This window comes from Felis catus, chromosome B3 (assembly GCF_018350175.1).
Source record: "Felis catus isolate Fca126 chromosome B3, F.catus_Fca126_mat1.0, whole genome shotgun sequence".
NCBI classification, from domain to species: Eukaryota; Metazoa; Chordata; class Mammalia; order Carnivora; family Felidae; genus Felis; species Felis catus.
The window spans coordinates 79,449,668-79,465,034 of record NC_058373.1 but is presented as its reverse complement, the minus strand read 5'-3'; the positions used below and the strand labels follow the sequence as shown (position 1 = coordinate 79,465,034).

The window sequence follows — 15,367 nt, the reverse complement described above, 5'->3', positions numbered from 1 at the left end:
CTTGCCACTGGAAAGTGTCTCCAATAATTTAGAAATATTTAGTGGGAACTATGTCTCCAGCTAATGAGAGAAAACAAAAAATTGAAACGTCTGAATGTTTCAAGCAGAATATGTTGTAATCTTATAAAGTGGCTTACTTCATTCATTTTTTTTTTATTTTCTGCCAGGTCTTATAAACATTTAAGAAGTATTTTTATTGACATAGAATTAATATACCATAAAAATCAGACATTTAAGGTTTATAGTTCATTGGTTTTCAGATATTCACAGCATTGTACAGCCATCATCATCTAATTTTAAAAATCTTCTTTACCCCCAAAAGAGACCTCATAACCATTAGCAGTCTTTAAGTCTGTATAGACATTTAAAAGTATAAAACTGATAGTAGATGTGAAACAAAGGAATCAGCTTTAGTCTCTAATCCAGATTTTATTTCAAACTTGGCAGAACTTGATTTTCATGTTTTGTAAATAGCTGGCCTTTCCTAGATTTTTGTGTACTTCAGATTTTATAAACAAACCTCTTATCTCTATCTAAAATAATTAGTTGAAAAAAATTGAAAACCAAAAAACCTTATACATATGTGCATACATAGGGAAGTACATGGCTCTATGTAATATCACTAGATGCTTTCATGGTGACAGACATGAATCCATTATTCAATAGTTTGTATGCTTAAATGGATGAAAGACCTAAATGTGAGACAGGAAACCATCAAAATCGTAGAGAAGAACAGAGGCAGAAATGTCTTTGACCTCAGCCATAGCAATTTCTTACAGACACATAACCCAAGACAAATATATATAATGTAATGTAATATAGAATGAAATATTCCTCAGTCATCAAAAAGAATGAAATCTTGCCCTTTGCAGCAATGTGGATGGAGCTACAATGTATTAATGCTAAGTGAAGTCAGTCAGAGAAAGACAAATACCATATAATTTCACTCATATGTTGAATTTAAGAAACAAAACAGTTGAGCATAGGGAAGTGGAAAAAAAGAGAGGGAAGCAAACTATAAGAGACTCTTAACTATAGAGGACAGACTGATGGAGGGGAGGGGTATGAGGGATGGGCCAAACGAGTGATGGATATTAAGGAGGGCACGTGTGTTGAGTACTGGGTGTTATATGTAAGTGAAGAATTACTAATTTCTCCTGAAACCAATGTTACACTATATGTTAACTGACCCAAATTTAAACAAAAATTTGGAAAAAAAAAGGTTGTATGCTCAATGTTCAGCTCATGGTGTTTTCGTATTGTTGTTTTTTTTTTTTTTTTAACTTGTTAGACTAACTTGAGCAACTCTAACATGTGCTTTGTAGAAAATAAGAGGCTTTATGCTGTGGTTATTCTCTCATCTTTCAGTATATACCAAAATGAACATTTATAAAATACTAACTCCTAAGACAAAGTGACTTTATCTGGCTCAAATCAGTCAACTAATCAGTATTTTTTCCTTCAGCTCTCTGAACTTGTTGATTAATCCAATCCAAAATACATATTTTAAGTTCATCAGGCCATCATTTTTTTCCTCTTGCTTCTCTTTTAAAATCTAGGATAACACATGCCAGTTTCCATTGACTGGCAATCCCCCTCTTTTCTGATATTTCCCTCATGATTCACTCTAAATTATTTCAGTTTGAAGATGTCTCCCCTGAACTCCAGACTCTCATGTCCATCTGCCTACTTAGCATCTCTATTTGGAATGTTTATTAAGCTTTACAAAGGCAACATGTCCTAAGCCGGACTCCTCTTTGTTTCCTCTAGACCTTTTGCTCCTATACTGTTCCCTTCATGGTGAGAGGCAGTTCTGTGCTTTCTTTTGCTCCTACTATGGATTTATAGAGCCATCTTTGCTTTCTCTCTTTCATATTCTGCATCTACTCAGTTATTAAATCATATCTACTCTGCCTTCAGCATGCATATATGCATATATATATATATATATATATATATATATATATATATAGAGAGAGAGAGAGAGAGAGAGAGAGAGAGAGAGAGAGAGATGCTGAGCACTTCACCTTTTCTCTACTGCATCCGCCATGGTCCAAGCCAACATCATCTCTCACCTACTTCTGTCCTTGCCCCCATACAGTTTATTCACAATGTGGCAGCTAGATGATCTAATTAATTTCTAAGTTGGTCCCTACTCTTCCCTGAACATGCCAAATCCACTCCTAATTCTGGGTCTTTGTACATTCTATTCTGTCTGCCTTGAATGCTCTTGCCCCACATACCAGTGTGGTTCATTTATTCATTCCCTTCACTTGCACTCAAATGGTACCTTATCTGTGATTTCCTTAGCCACATTATTTAAATTTTTTCTATCTAATAATCCTTATAATAGATAGTTTGTCCTTGAATGATGCAAAGGTTAGAGGCCTCGACTTCCTGTGTAGTCAAAAATTCACATATAACTTTTGACTCTTCAAATTTAACGACCAAGAGCCAATTGTTGACCAGAAGCCTTACTGATAATATTGATGGTCAGTTAACACATTATTTTGTATGCCATATACATTATATACTTTATTCTTATCATAAAGTAAGTTAAATAAAAGGAGACATTGTTAAGAAAATCATAAGGAAGAGAAAAATAACATTTATAGTACTGTGCTCGTGTAAGTGGACCCACATAGTTCAAATCCATGTTGTTCAAGGGTCCATTTAGTACCCATATATATAATCCATATATATTTATATGATTATAATCTCTTCTTTGTAATCTGTATTGTAATTATTATAATTATTATAGTTATAATCCTATATTACATATAATTATAATATTCTCCATAATAAATAATAGATCTCCTTTTCCATATACATTATTAAATATGTTATTATATAGTTATAATTATATGTAATTATAATTCTTATAATAAATTTATTTTTATATATGATCACATGATTTTGGAGGCTGAGAAGTCTCATGATGTGCATTCTGTAAGCTGGAGAACCATAAAAGCCAGTGGTATAATTCGAGTGCAGTTGAAGAAACTACAGTAGTTTTCTCTAAATTGGTAAATATTAATTCATTCAAGTCTGAAGGGTTTAGAACCATGAAAACTGATAGCATAAATTGTAGTCCATGTCCAAAGGCTTGATTGCTGTTGGTATAAGTTCTGATCCAAGTCTCACATCCTGAGAACTAAAAGTGCCAGTGCTGTTGGTCACAATCTGAGAACAGAAGACAAATGTCCCAAATCAACCATCGGACAGAAAGGGTGAATTCTCCTTTCATCTACCTTTTTGTTCTGTTCAGATCTTTGATAGATTGGATGATGCCCACCCACACTAGGGAAGGAATTCTGCTTTACCCAGTCTACCAACTCAAATGCTCATCTCTTCTGGAAATACCCTCACAGACACACCCAGAAATAATGTTTAACCAAATATGTGGGTGCTCCATGACCCAGTCAAGTTGACATATAAAATTATCACACATTGCAGTTTTCTTGCATGGACTTCTGGGTTTCCTGGAATTGGTATTAGTTATAATATGGAAACTTTATATTTGCTACAACTATGGGAAAATAAATGATTTGACTCAAAATCACAGCAGAGAGTATTAAATTTAACTGTCTTCAACAACTCTTGGCCATCAAAATTTGATCTGGATGGGCTTCAGAACACAAAGAACTTACTTGAAGCTCAAAATTTCTGACTTAGATGTATTTTCTGCCAATCAGCATTTAACAGTGACAACATGAGTTACAACATCTTTAGAGTTTAACCAATTAGTAGGGGAACCAGAATTGCATTGCTTGTTTAACTCAAATGCTTTCCAGACATTGTTTCTAAGTGTAAGACAGATGTTTGTGATTTATATTGAAAAAATGCCCAAGTTCATTACCAAATAACAGAAGATTTCAGAAGATATCATGTGCAATATATTAGTGAACAATAGCTTAAGAAATAGCAGGGCCATCAGATAATTGCATTATTGCTTTTGACCTGTGCTTTACTTCTTTACATGAGGGTATTTGTTGTCATGTACAATTTAGTTGCTGTGTAATGAATCAGTATTAACCAATGTAAAGAAAACAACTGTAGTTATTTGGCAAACTTACATATCAGATAACTTCCAGAGTCAGAAAAATCTTGTATTTATCAGGCTCCCTACACGGACGTGATGACTGTTGGAAGGATGGGTGAATCAATTGTCTGTGGAGTAGCATTCAGAATAACCTGAATTAGGGGAAGTTGAAGATGGTGAATAAGTGTTAAATCAGGTCACTGTCATTCTTATAAAACTTAAAAAAAAAAAAAACAAAAACTTTGAGTGCATAAGGGTTCCAGTAATTACATCCAAGCTAAACTTTAATTACTAAAAGAAAATATTCCCCTTGTCTCTTTTTCCAAAATGTTTTTAAGTTCCTTTTTATAGTGACCATCAAAGTTTGCAAGTGTTTTTTCTTCTCCATGTAAATAAAAATAATCTTTTTCCTACAAGCTACCCCAAGAACAGTTATTCTATGGTTGTCCTTGGTTAAAACTTAGTCCTTAAATCATGGTGCTCTCTTGCTTTCAAAATATACACAAGGTCAAGTGCTGAGACAATCTGAGCTCTGGAGATATTTAATTCTTTATTGAACTGTGCACACAGAAAGATGTAAAGCAGAAATCAAATCATCCAACAGGTACATTGGGCTATTGGAATGCTATTTTTTTTTTAGAAGAATTTTTGAAAAATGAGAATTCTGTTGTGAACTTTGTTTAAAGATGTTTTTACCATCTTAAAATGACCACCAAGATTATTGTAAAGAGGCTAACTTATAAATTAATTATCTCAAGCACAGAATACCATCATAAGAAGATTTAAGTTGTATTCAAAGTTTTGCTGTGTGAGTTCAGTTTCACATTTAAAATATTGCATTTATATGCCTCCATGAACGCTGATATACTACTTACTCTGGTGGAGCACCTACCTAGAATTGTATGTGTGCATCTTGAAAAACCCTGGAGGAAGGCTGCCTCTTGATTAAGGTAGGCAGGGAAAAAGGGAAAGCATCTTTTTTTTAAGCTCCTTTAGCTGTATGCTAGCTCAGAGCATTCTAAATATACCTTCAAAGTTTGGTGGAAATATATCCCTTTTTTTTTTTTTTGCGATATAATGGTGACAAATTGAGGGAGTCTTTGTTTTAATTTTATAAATATTAAATGATGAAGAAGTGGCCAATAATCATATTTAACCCTTTGTACACTGCTAATCCAACTAATTCTGACCCTCAAAGTACCAGCCCTAGAATGAGATGATGTCTCAATGTAATAGAACTTTTCTCTTACTGCTATTATTTGGGTAACCCTCTGCAGGGCATTGTGGGCCTCAAGCTGTGTAGGTCACTATGGACCCTATGCTCTCAGAAAGCCCTTATTCTCATGGCGGTAATTTTAAATTAGACCACATCAGTGGTTTTAAACTGTGCCTGCTTATTAAAATCACATAGAGGAACTTTTAAAAAATAACTATCCGTCACCATCCCCAAGACTTTCCTATTTTCTGTGGGTGTAATCCACCACCTGTATGAGACCCCAATAGAATTTTAGTGAAAAGAATTAGGCTGCTTCCCAACTCTGTTTATGTTTTGGCTTTAATATATTTAAGGCTGTCCTTTCTTCATGTTACAAAGGTGTATTGAGCATCTATTATGTGCCAGGCACTGTGCCAACGTGAGGATAAAATGGTGCTCACAATAGACATGCAACCGCCATTATGGGACTTAGAGCCCAATTGGAGTGTAAACAAGTCACTAGACAGTTTTCATACAGTACCATGGTAAAGACAAGCAGGGGGTGAAGGTATCTATCTACCCATACTGAGGGGAAAAAAAGAAGTCAAGGGCAGACAGAATTGAGTTTACACTGAAAACTGAAGGATGGTAGGACTCAGTTAGCTGAGAGGTAGGAATGGAAGCATTCTGAAGAAGTCAGGTACTCAAAGGCCAAGAGAGTGTGTGTGCCTGTCACAAAATGAAAAAAATTTAGTGATGCTGGAGTGGGGGGGCCCAAGGTTAGGAGTTCAATGAGGTGAAACAGATAAACAGATCTGAAGATTATAGATTAATGTCATTATTCATAAAAGCAGTGGTTTTGACTCTTGCCATGACACTGAGAATAGACTGAGCAAGGAAGCAAGAGTGAAGGCAGAAAGAAGAGATCCTGAAGAGGAAATCTAGGAAAGAGGTGAAGGTGGCTTCTATCACAGCAATAGAAATGGAAAGAAGTAGACAGATTGTGAGAAGAGTAGGAGTTAGTTATTGGGTAGTTGGAGATAGCAAAAAGGAAAGACACAAAGATGAATGACATCCGTGCTTTGGGTGTGGGTAGTTTGACCAAATGAAGAACCTTAAGGGGAGAAACCGATTTTGAGGAGAAGTTGATAAGTTTTGTTTAGAATAAATTACATCTGGGGTGCCTGGCTGGCTCAGTCAGTTAAGCCTCTGACTTCAGCTCAGGTCATGATCTCATGGTCTGTGGGTTCGAGCCCCACGTCAGGCTCTGTGCTGACAGCTCAGAGCCTGGAGCCTGCTTTGGATTCTGTGTCTCCCTCTCCCTCCACCCCTCCCCCACTCACGCTGTGTCTCTCAAAAAAAAATGAATAAACTTAAAAAAAAATTTTTTAAAGAATAAATTATATTTAAGGTCCTGTGAACTGAACATGTTCTCCAAATCTATCCCTAACCCCAATATCTGTCATGAGCTTTGTATGTGTATTATTATGTATTGGGAATAGTGATAGACTTGGGGAATATAAACATTCATCGGATAATTAAACTAGGGGAGTAGATGACCTCATTCAGAAAGTGAGAGGGGAGCCTATATTTCAAAGTTTAAAGAATAAGGAGTTTGTAGTGGGCATTACTGTCCAGTACATTGGGCATAGGTATAACTAGGTTATAGTTCTGGCTTTGCCACTGCTTATAACTATGACATGGGCAAATGGTTTAATTGCTCTCATTTCAGTGAAGGTGGAGGCATGGGTTTCTATTTTATATCATATAATATTTTCATATTATGGAAAGAAATGTATTGGAGATGGTGACAAAGCCTCAAGGGATGCATGAAGATTAGGGGTGGCTGAACTAGGTATGACCCCTGCCTCAGAAAGGCTTGAGCTGGCAGATCACAGAACTTGGTGCAGAAAGGGGGTGGTCAAAGTTACAGTGTAGAGGATAAACTAAGACAGACTAAGCCAGAGAAGGTTCTAACAATGAACCTGTGACATGTTGTTAATTGTTAGCTTCTGGTAAGTTCTCCACTATGGTCAGTATCAGTCCTGTCTAACCTCAGAATGGTAATGATAATAGATTTCCTTCTTGAATATCTAACAGAGTGCCAAGCATTAACTTAATCCCATTATAAGGAATCTTCAAACCATTTTGTTAGACAAGCAGTGTGATTATTATTCCCATTTTACAGATGGAGAAACTAAAGCATAGAGAGTTTCAGGAATTTGGCCAAGGTCATGCAACCAGTAATTGGTGAGTAGAGTTACATGGCCTACAGGCAAAGCCCTTGACTGGGAATCCAGAACATCTATCAGATAATAACAAATCCCCAGCCCCTGGTTTAGTGTCTGTGGCTGAATCTCTGAGATGAAACCTGGCAAAAATAAGATGGGGTAATAGACATAGACGGGAGTACCTGGGTATGGATCCCAGCACAGATTATGGAGAAAAGATTCAGCCATCAGACCTAGGTACTTAGAGCACCCTGAGTGTAGAGAAGAAAACTGAAGAACAGTTGTCACAACTAATAACAAAGGTAGCTGGATAATATGTCAATGCAGAGCACCAGCTTAAAGTCTCCAAACCTCTCCCAACTGGAAACACTCCCTAGTCATTCCCCTGAGTGCCTCCACTGGGAGACCTAGTATGAGATTCCTAGTGATTGCCCGCCCATCCAGTCAGAGTCAGATATGCCAGGCAAGTGTGTCACTAGCTGAATTATGGAGCACAGTCTCCACTCAAACAAGAAAGAAACCAGAAGAAGGATTCCAATTAAGGGTAGGAGGATGAAGGGTAGAGGTTCTGAGCTATCAGTGGGACCAGAGCTCTGTATCTCATTTCACAAAACTACTAAAGAAGTAGCAAGCCCTTTGTAAGTACTGTGCAAGCCAAATCCAAAACCGTGGTTGTGTCTTCCCCCTTATAATACTGTTACTATGGAAAGTTATTATGTGTGTGTCTTTGAAGACTTTAAATGGAAATAAACATTTTCCCTAAATCAGCTGTCATCATCAAAATGAGAATCTGTCTTACTGTTAGAAATTCTGAGTTTAAAAAGTTTCTATTTCTAAAACTAAATGCTGATGAGAGCTATACAGTCCAAAATAGAATTTTTTTTCTAAGCATAAACATCTGAAATTTGAGTTATAGTTAGCTGGTCCAGTATTGCATAGAAAAGACTGTTAACACACACACACACAAAGAGGGAGGATAAAGATACATCTTCGTTCATTCTGTGAATTATAACTATTCATGTTTCTAAAGCATGAAAAATCCACAAAGAATCCTATTTACCTACAAAAAAATGCATCACCTTTACTGAAAAATACGTCACAGTGTTTATGACTGGATTAGGAATTTTAACCATCTACGTTTTTTGTTCAATTTATTGAAATTATCTTGAACAAGGTGAAGCTGAAGTTGAATTAAATGTTCCCCTTGTAACAGAGTTTGTGATACCTGCTTCAGTTCTGTGAGATTAAAGGAGCAGTTTACTTTTTTTTTCCTTGCAGATGATGAAAAACTGTGATTAGGTAAAAACATTATTCAGTTTAATATTTCAGAGAGATAAATGGAAATAATTTACAGAAAAAATCAATGACATAAGGTTACAGTATATACAGAAAGTTCATTTGTAAAGAACTTCATCACTATGGTCTTTTTTCACCAAAATGAAACTTTTGAGATGTTTGGATGTGCTCTATCATCTCTATCAGCATAGAGTTCCATTGCAGTTGATAAAAGGAGCAGTGGTTTTAAATGCATTTAGTTTGGCATTGACTTTCTCAAATATATTTAGACTAACACTGTGGAGCATATTTAAACAAGCTGAAAACAGGCAGTCAAAGCAGGGCAAAGACATACTTTCTAGTAATCATCAAGTTAGGTGTTCTGTATACAAGTAAGGTATCCCTAACCCCAAGGGCGGTCAAGCTTCTGCAGTCACATTGGGCCCGTGGCCTGAGAAAAGCTGCTGGATGGTGATGAGCCAGGATGTTTGAGAGGCTTCCATTTTGGAGTTTGTCTGAATCTTGCTCTAAAGAAGGACTCCATAAAGGGAAAGCTTTGTTCGAGAGACAGTTTTCGTAGAGCACTCCCTGAAAAGGGAGGAAAAATTCTTTCAGAATTCAGATATCAGTCCTTCTAAAATAAGCTTAATCTGTTAGTCCACCGGAAAAATTGTATGCCTTAATTTGTTAACAGTCTCAGGGTTGTGCTAAATTCTCATGTGATTAGACATGAGAAGCCAAGTGTATTTGCAGAACTTTTAGCTCAGAACGGTCCTCCTTAGCCCCACCCAGTGAGCAGGGTCTTTCCCTCCAGTCATCATCCATCCGAGCCTGCACAGGCTGGAAATGTCCTCTCTCTTAGAACCATCCTGTTAAATCATCCTGTTAACCGAGAACATTTCTGCTCATGTAACACTCACCCAGTTCTAATTTCTTTTAGAGGCTTGAGACATGGGTTAATTTATAACAAATATTTCCTCACTGGGTACACCACACCTCTCACTGATAAGTTCTTTGTGGGGTACAGGATGTAAAAGACCATTCTACATGTTAATCTCACTGGCCTTTTCCAACTACTTGGCTGAAGAGAGATCAATGAACTTAAATTATTGGTGTTTAGTACGGGACAATACATAAAACTAAATGGTCTTCCATGTATTGAAGAGCAAATTCTGTGAACATTATAAAGAGAAAATATTTGGAGAGTCCAGGGAGACTTTCTGGAAACACCGGTCCTTGAATTGGGCTCTAAGCGCTGGTTTTAAGAAGTGTGAGGGACGGTACAATTGAAGAAATCCCATAGCGATGGTACATGTGGGCACAGGGAATTTGTTAACTGTGAGAAAATGGTCATTGGGGTTTGGTTGCCCCAGGTGCATCCGTGCTCTACCAGTGCCAACTAGCATTATATCCTAGGACAAGTTCCTTAAATTCCAGAAGTCTTAATTTTGTCATCTGTTAATTGATAAAGACAGTAGTATCTACCTTGTTGTGGTTTGGGGTCAGGAATAAGTAAATCATGCATATAAAGTGTTTACCATAGTGGCTGATATATATTTTTCCCTTTTTATTCCTTGTTTTTATTATGCTACATGTATAATGAGTGTTAGTTATTTCTCATTCCATATTCTACTCCACAGTCATCATTTCAGCATGTGATACTGGCTTAAACACCCTATTTGGACATCGCTTCTCTCTTACCTTCCGTTGAACTCCTGCCTCCTCTCTGACTACATCTCTTCCAGCTCTCCAAAGACCTCCACTAGGCCTCTTTGCTCCTTCTATTGGGGACCTTTTCACTCCTGTGTTGTTTTTTATTTATTTATTTTTTAAACATTTTTTTTTTTAACGTTTATTTTGAGACAGAGAGAGACAGAGCATGAACAGGGGAGGGACATAGAGAGAGGGAGACACAGAATCTGAAACAGGCTCCAGGCTCTGAGCTGTCAGCACAGAGCCCGACGAGGGGCTCGAACTCACGGACCGTGAGATCATGACCTGAGCCGAAGTCGGACACTTAACCAACCGAGCCACCCAGGCGCCCCACTCCTGTGTTTTTAAGAACTGCCTGTGGGGTGGGTGCCTTCATTAATCTCAGTCTTTCTCCTAGCCTCTGTCTCTACTGAAGCACATTTCTAATCATTTGCTGGACATCTCCACTAGACTATCCTACTGACACTTCTAGCTCATTAAATCTGGAACAGAATTCATTGTTCCTCCAGCTCAACTCATACCTCCTGCTGATGATCTGTTATCATTGATTGTAGCATCTGGTTTCCAATCAGTTGTAAGAGCTCAGTTGACTGCTTTTCTCAATAACTTCTCATTGTATCCGTTGTCAATTTGCCTTTCTTTTTTTCTCTTTTGTTTTTACTGTTCAGAACCACTGTAGCTCTTTCTAACTAGTGTCCTTGACCCTTTGCAGCCCATCCACTCCATAGACCATTCTACATGTTAATCTTACAAAAACCTGACTGTAGGAGCGCCTGGGTGGCTCAGTCGGTTCAGCGTCTGACTTTGGCTCAGGTCATGATCTCATGGTTTGTGTGTTCCAGCCCCATGTCGGGCTCTGTGCTGACAGCTCAGAGCCTGGAGCCTGCTTTGGATTCTCTGTCTCCTTCTCTCTGTCCCTCCCCAACTTGTGCTGTGTCTCTGTCTCTCAAAAATAAATTTTAAAAAAATGTAAAAAAAAAAAACTTTTAAAACCTGACTGTAATCTGGCACCCGCTATGCCCTGACACCCCCAGTACTTTCCATTTCACTATCTGCTGAATACTATTTCCCTAAGCAAGCATCCATCCCTTTCCTCACAAGCCCTGACTCACCTTTTAGCTCTTCCCTGGCACACTTCTGTATGTCCTCTTTTTGGGTATCCCACGATTCAGCCCAGCTGAAAAACTATCCTGCTTGAACTGTCCTTTGCTTTTGTGGGCATTTCTTTCTGCCTGGAATAGCAGCCTCTTCCCAGCTTTGCCTTTTAAGTTTCACATTTACCCTTCAAAATCCATATGAGATCCCAAGTTCTGCATGAAGTTTTCCCTCCACTGTTACAGTACTTGTCACATCTCTGAAGTACTTATACACATTTTATCTCTTCTATGGCACCATAAGCTCTATAAGCACCCCAACCGCATTTTGCTTTCTGTCTTAGCATCCCCACCTCCCCTTGCCTGTCCCCTTCCTAGCACTATGTCTTCCATGCAGTTTCTGTTCAACAAATATTTCTTGAATGAATAAAGCCACTTAGTTTTAAGCAAGGGACAGATATTGATGAAAGTGGTATTTAGGAAGATTGGTCTGATACTAGTTATATGAAGGATTGGAGCTAATTTTACAAAATATTTGAAACTTTCAAGGGAAAGTAAAATTATTTAAACAGGACCTTGAACCCAATGTATCCTTTGAATCATAAGGAGGCTCTAGAAAAAGCCCTTGAGATACAGGTTGACAGAAATTCTCCTAATTTGTATCTTCTTTCCTACCAGCGTGCAAAATTCAGTATCCTCACTTTAATTGATACTAGATAAGTCAGTGTGTAATAATTACCAACCCTTGTTGATAGCCCCAGATATGGCATTTACATTTCCATGTGAACCAGTATGATAGAGAACCACAAGCCAAATTACCTACCTAAACCCTTAATTACATGAATACTCACATGCACAGACATGTAGACTTTATGATTCAGTGGATATCAAAATACGTACAGTGATCCATGGCCATTTTGCTAGTTTTCACTTCCAATTTGTTCATTATATTTAGATTCAGTGTAGTTTTTTTTTTCCTATGGCAAATGTCATTGGTAGTGTAATTGAGAATTACATCTATACTCAGTAATTTCGAAAACCTAACTGCTCATTTTCTCAGCGTTCTCTTAGTGGTTTTGGCTTGTACTGATTCTTCTCAAAGCATTTCACCATTAAGTATGTGAATTCTTGAATACAAATTGTGCCATGTTGCATACTTGAATAAAAAGCTCAGAATCGAAACCATGATCCATGAGGGCAGGTTCTGGTTTTAAACAAAGGACAGAAAAATATAACTATGACAAAAGAGAAACATTTCTCAAAGATAATATTTTTCCTTACTTAATTTGAAGATATTCAAGTGTGTAATTGCTTGACATGTCTAAGTGCCCGCCTGATAATTTCAACATGATAAAAGTCTCTACTTGGTTCCTGTTACTCAGAATACAACGGAGAATAATGCCTGTCACAATGACTTCACGAATATATGTTGACTGGTGACATGAGGGAGGCAGGGTTGGTCCCATGTGGACACTGTGTAACAGACAACTTACACACCTTTCCCTTCACCCAGTGTAAAAACATTACTCTCTTTGTTATGGGCACAAATAAATATAATTAACTTGTGATTACTCAGAAGCAGAATGAATTTGCCAGGACACTAGTTTGTCTTCTCTTTTTCCTTTTTATTCTTAAACTTTTTAATTTGTCACATATTCTCATTATCATGAAAAGACAAAGGGTCAGGGAGCAGAGCTGAAAGTACATAAGAAAACTTTGAAGTTTTACCATGAGGAAAAATTGGAGGCAGTAGCTAAATAAAGTTTGGAGAGGGTTTTTTTTTAATGCATTAGCCTCCCATTTTTGAAAGCAAGAGAATATAAAATATGAAAAGGAGCAGGTACACAAGAAGTACTACTTTCTTTACAGCAGGAAATGTATCCCAAAATAGCAGTATGGAACTCTACAGAGCAAAGCTGAAACAAATTGAACAGTGCTTCTCTGTATTAGTTTTCTTTTGCTGCTTTAACAAAAAACTACAATTTTATTGGCTTAAAACAACACAAATTTATCTCATAGTTCTGGAGGTCAGAAGTGCAAATGAGTCTCGCTGGCCTAAGGGAACATGTTTCCTTGCCCTTTCTAGTTTCTAGAGGCTGCCTACACTCCTTGCCCTTGGCCCTCCACCATCTCCAAAGTCAGCAATGACCAAGTGAATCCTCCTCATTTTGCATCACTCTGCCTTTGACTCCTCTGCTTCCCTCTTCCACATTTAAGGACCATTGTGACTCCATGGTGCTAACCCAGAAAATCCAAGATAATCTCCCTGTCTAAAGTCAGCTGATTAACAGCCTTAATTCTGTCTGCTACCTTAGTTTATCTTTGTCATAACATACTTACAGGTTTGGGGGATTTATATGTAGACATCTTTGGGAGGGGAGAGGGTGATTATTTTGCCTATCACAGTCTTCCCTCTGCCTGAAAAGATTCACATCCAGCCCATATCCAAAATACATTGACTACATCCCAAGATGACCCAAAGTCATTATAGAATCAACTCAAAGTCCAAAAACCTCATCAGCTCAAAAGTTCCAGATCTCATTATGTTCATTTGGATATCCTGGGTATCTTAAAATGTAGATCCTCATTCAGTGGGTGTGGCAGGGTAAGGACCAGGAGCATGAGGTGTGGTTGTCTTCAGTTTCATTTCTAATAAACTCCCAGATAGTGATGCTTCAGGTCCATGGACCATATTTTAATTAGCAAGAGTTTAATTTTTTCCCCAAAACTTTGGTGGGTATTGTTGGAAAACTTTTCATGAGATTTGGATTTAGACTTTTGGATTAAATTCACAGGGAAGGTCTTTGATGGACTTCAATACAATGTTATCTAGTGAGGACACACACATACACACTCACTCACACTCACATACATGAAAAATGGAAGAGAGGGAAGGAGGAGGATAAAGACTTGGGCCTAGGACTTTGGCCCCAGAGCATATGCTCTTGCTCATGACTTAGAACAGTCATATCTATTCCACTGCAGTGGATATCCTAGCTCCGCATATAGGTCAAGTTGATGAGGGCAGTTGCTTCAGCTGTGGACTGCTCTAGCCAATTAGAGAAAATAGTATGAAAGGCTAGCCTCACCTCCCACCTCTTAGATTGCGAGGAAGACTGAACAGAAGAGACCATACTTTTCCTTACCCTGAGCCAGCTTTATTCCTTTGAGTGTTCCACCCACTTGTAGGGCTGCCTACATAGTTTCTTGCAATCTGACCAGTTAATTACAGTGTAAACTTCCCCTTGAGAATGGACCAGGTAATGTGGTTGTCCAGAAACAGTCACCTTGGTTCCCCCATCAGGTGGTCTGCTTCTTTAGAGATGGATGTCTCCAGGGCAAACTGAATGCAGAGCTTGAGAATTTCTGATGAAAGAATAGGCAGCAAGTAGATACCAAGTGAGTTTACCAGATTAAAATTGAATGCTTCTTATCCAAAATGAAGACTCAGTGAGATGTAAGCCTGCTTCCTGCTGTTTAGAATTGGTTTCACCAGGGTCCAGGATGGGCCACCAGCTCTCCATAAGTGGCATTTTTAATAGGACAGTACCATAGCCCTGAGAAGAGACTCTCTGCTGTCTTATGCAATCTTTCATGCCACAGTGGCCAAGAGCAAAACACTACTTACATGTATATGTTAGAATGCACAGAGGGGAAACACATAGCTTCTCTCCCTTGTTTATCCTAGCAGCTAATTGAGATAGAGATGCCAGGCAAGGGACGGCACATATGTGGCCTATGTTTTTCCATCATCACTCCCTGTTCTTATGGGAGATGCTCCACATCATGGGCTCTAGAGACCAGAATTACTGAACCT

General features: G+C 38.0%; 1 protein-coding gene across 5 annotated transcripts in view; it reads left to right on the top strand.

Moving 5' to 3' along the window:
• Positions 1–15,367, top strand: part of PRKD1 (protein kinase D1) — a 333,105-nt gene that overhangs the window by 220,015 nt on the left and 97,723 nt on the right. The window lies entirely within an intron of this gene.